Below are 7,288 nucleotides of genomic sequence, written 5' to 3' on the forward strand. Positions count from 1 at the left end.
CTCTTGGATTCAAGCATGTTACCAAAAGGAACGTCCAAGGCCAAATGATAATGATATGTTATTATATGGCACTTACGTGCTTTATATAGAACAAATATACATAACATCACCCAACCTGTGTTGGTACTCGTTTATAGACCTCAGAAGGATGAAAGGCGGAGTAGGCCTTGCTTGGATTCGAACCTGCAAATATCACACACATCGCAGCAGCGAATGCTCAACCCACTTACCATCTATAGCTATCTTACCGGCTATAGTAAAATGAGCAATTGCATGTCTGAATGTTCTCAAAGTCAGAAAGCAAATTACACTCTGTAATGGATACCAATAAACTGGTAACAGATTTAACAGCAGGTCAGTTCATCTGCAGGTCTGGTGCAAAGTTGGCCGCATGTCAAGCCTGCGTGGATCTACTTTTCAGGCTTCAGAGGATGGCAAAATACATACTATTGGGAGGATTCATAACTGTGTATTAAAGAATTTGGAGTACCGCAGGGAAAGCAGTGCACTCACACGCATCCCGTACTTTGGGCGCTCGTTAACGGATACATGCAAACAAACATCCTGAACAGCATGCAAGGGAGAAAGACACATTACAACAAAGCATTAATTGTGGCACAATGAAATCAAGGGCCACTTGATGTGCTATGGCACAGCATTTCTACACAGCACATGGATTTTGTCAAGTGACCGAGGACACTGACCGGGAATGTCTTGTGATGATCGTAACAGAGACAACGGCAGAAAAAAACTGATTATAACTGCAACTTGAGAAAAGCAAAATACGTATAGTTTTTGTCTGCATTGTGAATTTGTGGTGTTTAAGAACCGACTAAATCCCTGAAGTGTGCCTAAAATTAACCTCTGAGTCTAGCAATTATTGTATAGAATTTCAGAAAGACTATTTGTTATTCCTATTCTTTCTTATTTAGGGTCACTTCTCAAAGTGTTATCCTTGTGGAACCCCCACTCTAGAAACAAAGAGCCACATGGCGCAGGCCACGAACCCTGACTACAGAATCATTGACAATGCATCACACACGTCCTAACCTACAGTGTAATTTATTGTGTTTCATGAACAACATAACAGTAATACTTTGTCTCAGCTACAGTGATAAAAGGTTGTCTGTTTGAACCAGAATATATTGGTAAATCTATGTATGCCATGCTTGAAGACGATTCGCGTCTTAATGTTTCCCACTTTGTATGTACTGTTGCACTACAGTTTCTTTGTTTTCGTCACACATGCCTCTAGCATACCTACATGTGTACAGCAACTGATGTATGTGTTCTTTTATGAGATTACCTTGACATTTACTGAATAAATGTGCAATTTTTACACATTTTGGAGATTTAGCACAAGAGTGCTCTGTTCTAATAAATTACATAATAAATGCGAGGACTTGTAATATGTAAAAATATTATCTAATGCCTAGATTGCTCCATACAGACAATGATATAGCTCACTTGTAGTCATTTCTTTGTCTGGACTCCTTGTGTTGTACTTATCTAGCCTTGCCCTAGTGCCTTTCAGAGCAGGGGCAGACCTTCCTGTGTTGCAGCACACAGCCCAAAGCTTCCATTTTTTAGGGTTAACAAGGAAGACCACAGGGGTCGCAGTTGCAACCCTTGTCGACGCCCAAATGACGTCGCTGGTTACCCACATGTTACATACACATCTCTGCAGGACTTCAATAATAGTGTGTCGTATCTTGCTAAAGACGCCAGTCCCATTTTTGGTTTGTTTGTTGAAAGTCAGGTTAAAAATAGGATTTACGATTAAACGTTAAGAGGTCAGGTCTAGGAAATAAAACAAGTCACTGAACAGAGCAGGGGAATGAGCAGCATCCTTGAAAGAGGGTTATTGGTGCCCTACATCTGGTATTGAAAATAAGCTCTAAAACAGTTGGTGTCTTTTAATGCACCGCGTACACAGGAGGCTTCAGAGTACAAAAGTGAAAACGATAGTGGTGGGGGCAATGGGAATGAGCTACATCAAGGATTGAAAACAAGGGACAAAAAGCAATTGAATGCCTTAAAAGTACTGTCGAAGAAAACAGTAGATTCCCATGTAATTTAAATAGCAATGTTAAAGTAGCACAACAAAAAAGAGAAATGCAGCTGCAAGGTCCCCATGCAGGATCGAACTGATAATGAATTACTCTGGAACAACGGGGAATGTTGTCTTAAATAAAATCATGTTTTTTGCTGTCCTGGTTAGGTTCGAGTTTAGCTCCACAGGGAGTGCACTGCCAAGGTGAGGTCCAGTGACCGCACGTCTTCTCTTCCCAATATCTCTTTATCTTCATGGCAACAGGGTAAAGGCTGTTTGTCTTGCTGGATCTTAATCTTATTTGTGGGTTCTGTCTATTGAAATGGATAGATATATATTCAGTTCACGTATTCCACAAAGCGTTCATGATAAAGGCTCTTGCCATAGTGGTATTAACTGGACGCTGATGGTACCAGGTGCAAAGCCCAAACTGTTGGCTTTGCCAATGCTTGTTAAGTGGAGAAAGTGCATTTGCTGCACGGAACACGCAGAATGAAGATGTATTTTTTTTTTTAAACAACTCTGTGTACCCTACACTAGCTGTGATATACAGATTTCTGTTTTTCTAAAAAGGAAGATGGTGCATTCTCCCTCCCAATGTGTAAATACGGGTGCTGGCATGATATGCATCCCTTGAGCCCGGGTAGAAGAGGGTGGGTGGTGGCCATGAGTGGGAGGAGCTCAATTAAGAACTCCCTATCTGTGCAGGCCTGCCAGGAAGGAGTCATCTTGTGATGCGCCCTGACTTGCTAATGTAGACGATCTCTTTTTCAGCTGCCCTTTGAGGGCGATACATACGAGGCAAGCTAATGGGGTGTTTGAATTAAGCATTCTGTGTGGCAAGAGAAAGGGATTTCATAATTTATATTACATAATGCTTTCAGAGTAAATGGGTACTGCAATACCAGCGTGAAATGTATTTGTATGGCCTAAGCCATGTTTTGAAGAAATCCACAGTTGGGCTGTCTTTGATTCTTATGGGCAGTGGGTTCCAGTGGAGCGGGGAGAATAGGGAGCAAGAGCGGAAGTGAGAAGGTATGGGACAGTGAGGTTGAGTGAAGAGGAGGATCATAGAGAGCAAGATGGTGAGTGAAGAGATATATCATCCCATCCGATAGATACTGAGGGACAAGACCATTGAAAGCTTTGTAGCCTAGAAGAAGGAACTTGAAAAGAGCGGTTATGCATGGAGTGCCAATCAACATGCTGTCAGTAGGTAGTCCGCAGGTAGAAGTCAATGTTGCTTAGCACGAGAGCGGAGATTAGTGTTTTTGTAGTTACTTAGTAAGAAATAGACGCATTTTCACAATGTTTCAGTTAATATGCGCAACGGAGGCAGTGGGAGTGATGAATTGTTACAGTCAGAGGTTGCCCTTAAAGAAGACACCAAGTTTGGAGCCCTAGGTGAGGAAGCAAGCAGGTGAGGCAGCAGATGGGAGTTGGCAGGGTAGGGATGGCATTGGAAGCCAGGGAAAATTAAGTTTTTGAAGGGTTCAGCATGAGGTAGTGGAGAGCCATCTAGTGAGTAATTGCAGTGAAACAGTTTGTAATCCATTCTGAGATGCTGGGGTGAAGGAAGGAAAGGAGAAACCTGTTTGACTGTCATCAGCAAAAGGTGATTCTGAAAACCAAAGGATAAGTGTCCATGGGCAGACATATAAAGGCTGTAGAGCAGATGTCCAATGACTGATCCTTGGGGGACACCAACAGGGAGAAGGGTGTGGTCAGAGGTTGGTAAGCTCCAAGACATTTTAAAGGATTGACTTTCCAGGTTGCTAGCAATGCAGGTAAAATATGATTTGCAAAACCCAAGGTCCTGGGAATTGAGGAGAGCACGGTGGTATACGGTGTCGTGTCGAAAGTGGCACAAAGGTCCAAAAGGATGAGTATAGAAAAGTGTTTGAAGCATGACTTTGCTCACTACTTTTCCTCTAAAATCTCTAAAATGTGTGACACTCGCAGCTCTGCCCCTTTTTCCTCCTCAACCCTTCTCCTGTCCACCACCTCCCCCACCTCTTCTATGCTAGACTACATGCTACCTCATTTATCGAAATTAGCACCCTTCCTTCACAGTGCTAACCCATGTTACTTTCCTATCAACCCCCATGCTCCCCAAATAGTCAGACGGTGTCTCAATCACTTGCCCTTATCTCTCTGAGCTCTTTAGCGTCTCTCTCTTGTGAGAAATCCGAGGGTATTCTCACATTTATATCTTAGGACCTCCTCTCGGGTAACCGAGAGAGAGATGAGGCTACCAGATCTTGACCCAAGGGGTGGATCTACGAGGGAGGATCACCCGAGTGTAGGCTCATTGGGGTTTGGGGGAGAATGCCCATGGGTGAGACGCGGTATTCCGTATGTCATGATGACTTACCCCACCTTCCCTCTCAGTTAATGGGTTATTGCCAACCCTGTGCCATTTTCCCTCCTTCACTCTTACAAAGTGCAGGGGTCAGTAACAGACAAAGGGGAATAATATCTAGTCCATATCACAGAAACCATTCTGGTAGTGGGAAAAAGGTTGAACCAATCACATGGTAAATACACTTCCTACTGTAAATTCCAATCCATTAGTTTCCCACTACTCCCACCAAATTCTAAGAAGAAGAGGAGAGAGCCTAAGGGTGAGACATGCTCTCTGCCCTTTCCGAAAATTGACTCATCCTCCCTTCCCTCGGCCTTCATGGGCTATTTCTGCTCATGTCCTGTTCTACCCCATGAGTCCCCAAAAAGTACTGAGAAGAGGAAGAAGCCTCAAAGAGGAATGCACACTTCCCATAGAAAACACCACTCTAGTACTGGGACGAAGAAGAGGGATTTGGAGGAATACAGAAATGAAGGCCAGGCATGTCCCATTCATTGTGCTAACTATGTCCAGGCAAAAGAGGCCACGGACTCAGACCTGAGACCTCTTGACCGGGCTCAGGTGCATGAAAGGTAGACCACACAGCAGAAGGATAGCAGTCAAGAAGAGCAGCAGGAAGATCAGTTGAGCCGGTGGAGAGCAGATCACCAAGACGCTGAAAAATTGGAGAGTAAAGCAGTTTTCGGAAGCGTGGCGAGGGAGCTGTCTCACCAGGGTGCCTATGAGGTCAGAAGAAGGGAACCGTGTGACGGGTCAGTCCCTTCATTGTGGCAGTGCAGTGCTCGTTCTCCTTGGTAAAGAAGCTGACCCAGGAGTGCCTGAGGGTCAGGAGGCGAGACCCTGACCACCTGTGTAAAAAGCTGTTTGAGTGGATAAGCCGTGATATCCAGCAACGCGACCAGTGAGTTTCAAGTAAATGCAAGAAGCCCGGTACGTGAGCTAATGAAAGTTGCTAATGAAGGCTGTGGAGATAAATTGTATCAGAGTGGTCGCATGCAGCCGGCACTTTGTCGAAAGTCTCCCATTTAGAGACAATGAGAGAATAAGCAAATGTGATACCAGCAATGGATCGTCTGGTAATGAAGTAACAGAGTAGTCCAGTATAAGGAAGTCATACGCGTACGAAGGTCTCTGAATAATTTAATGTGAATTGAAAGTATTCTAAGCAAGAACTTGATAAAGCGCTGTTAGACCAGCAGAAATTGAGGGTACCAATGAAGTGTGAGAAAAAGCTCGATCTGGAAAACCTGTAAAAGTAGAGAGAGGCTACTAGTGGAAGCTGACAAAATCAAATGCATGAAAAGGGGTGACACAGAAAGCAAGTCGCCTACCAGTGAATATTTGGACAAAAGGCTTGGGCAAGAAAGAATCCAAATAAGAAACCAAGTAATAACGCAGTTAAGCAACCAATTAAGAAACTACAAGGGTAACTGGTTGTGCAACCTGTTGTGGGTGGACCATTTGGTCTGTCAACTGCGCCAAGACCAGGGAGCCTCAACCAACCTGTAACAATTGTTAAAGGAAGTCAAGAAAACCGCGCTTTAATACATAAGTGCTTTTGAGCTTGGTGAAGGGAACCCAGAGCTCCTGTGGAGTATTGATTGATCGATTTATTATGCACCTACTGTCAGGGCTCCAGGAGTCCAGGGGCAGGAGTGGCACGAACCAACCACCCCCTCTAAGGTTTTGGCGCCTGCAAGCGAGAGCTTACGCAGACATCCACAACCCCAGCGGGGAAAGAGGGTTAGGGAACGCTGGTTGGATGGGTACGGGGAAGTAGGAATACCGGATTGAGGTTGCAGGGTACAGTATTGGATAGGACACGGGAAGAATAGGGAAAAAGTCATTCAAAACCAAGTTATGACATTACATTCACTCATGCATTGCCACACCCATTTGGGGAGTGATTCCAAACAAAACAATAGGGCACTTAGCTCTGGGTTTGAGTGCTGGCCACCTGCCTGCGCACTCCAGGTCCGGTCTGTATCAGAAGCGATCGATCGCTACAAAAAGAGCAAGAATTAGGCAATGCTCCCTATAGCTCTGAATAACAGTGACGCAGCAATCATTCACACATGCATGCTCATTGTCCCATTCTCCAGAACACGGAGGTTAGTGTGTTAGCCACGCGGGGCCCCCGCCGTGTCTTTGACCCCCGACCCTCGCACCAGAACAGGGCTCATAAGGCTGAAAAGTCCTCACGCCTCAACTAGCACTGTTTTGAGCCGGCAGTGTTTCCTGATCGTCAATCCGTGCGTTTAAAAGAACCGCACGTGGTTAAAGACGCTCCGGCATTGTTTTTGGGTTCTGGGCGTGACATGCGGGAGCAGCACGTGGCCCACGAAGATTAACCGCAAGCTCTGTTAATTCACCACACTCGCATGGGTTAAATTGAAACTCGAAAGTTAACGTTGCCTCCTGGATTAAACGCCATCCAGTGCAACTGTGCACAGTACCTAACTTAGCCGTGCGCAGGGGGGCTTAAGAGTGTGGGCGTTAACCCCCTGTGCGTGATTCCCCTTTAACTCGTCTCTCCCCCAGCTGGGCATGCATGCGCCACTTATCTGAGTGTCTTGAGGGGCCGGGTTGAATGATCCGTGGGGCGTGGCCCCTCGCGTAGTCCCCTCAGGCTGGAGCTCCTGAAGGTGCGACCGCTCACGATGAAGTTCTGAGCACAAGCCCCGTGCTCGGGGCTTCGCGCATGCGCGCTGGCTCGCCACACCCCATGTGGCCTGTGAAGTGTAGTTCTTGCCGCCGGGTGTGCTGGGAAATGTGGTCCTGGAAGGTTTCTTCCTATGGAAAGGATGAAGAAGCCTTCTGTAGGGCAAAACACTAGTCCCTCGCACGCTGGGTAGTCTGTACTTCTGCCT

This window comes from Ambystoma mexicanum, chromosome 9 (assembly GCF_040938575.1).
Source record: "Ambystoma mexicanum isolate Mex_15411 chromosome 9, UKY_AmexF1_1, whole genome shotgun sequence".
In the NCBI taxonomy this organism is placed as follows: Eukaryota; Metazoa; Chordata; class Amphibia; order Caudata; family Ambystomatidae; genus Ambystoma; species Ambystoma mexicanum.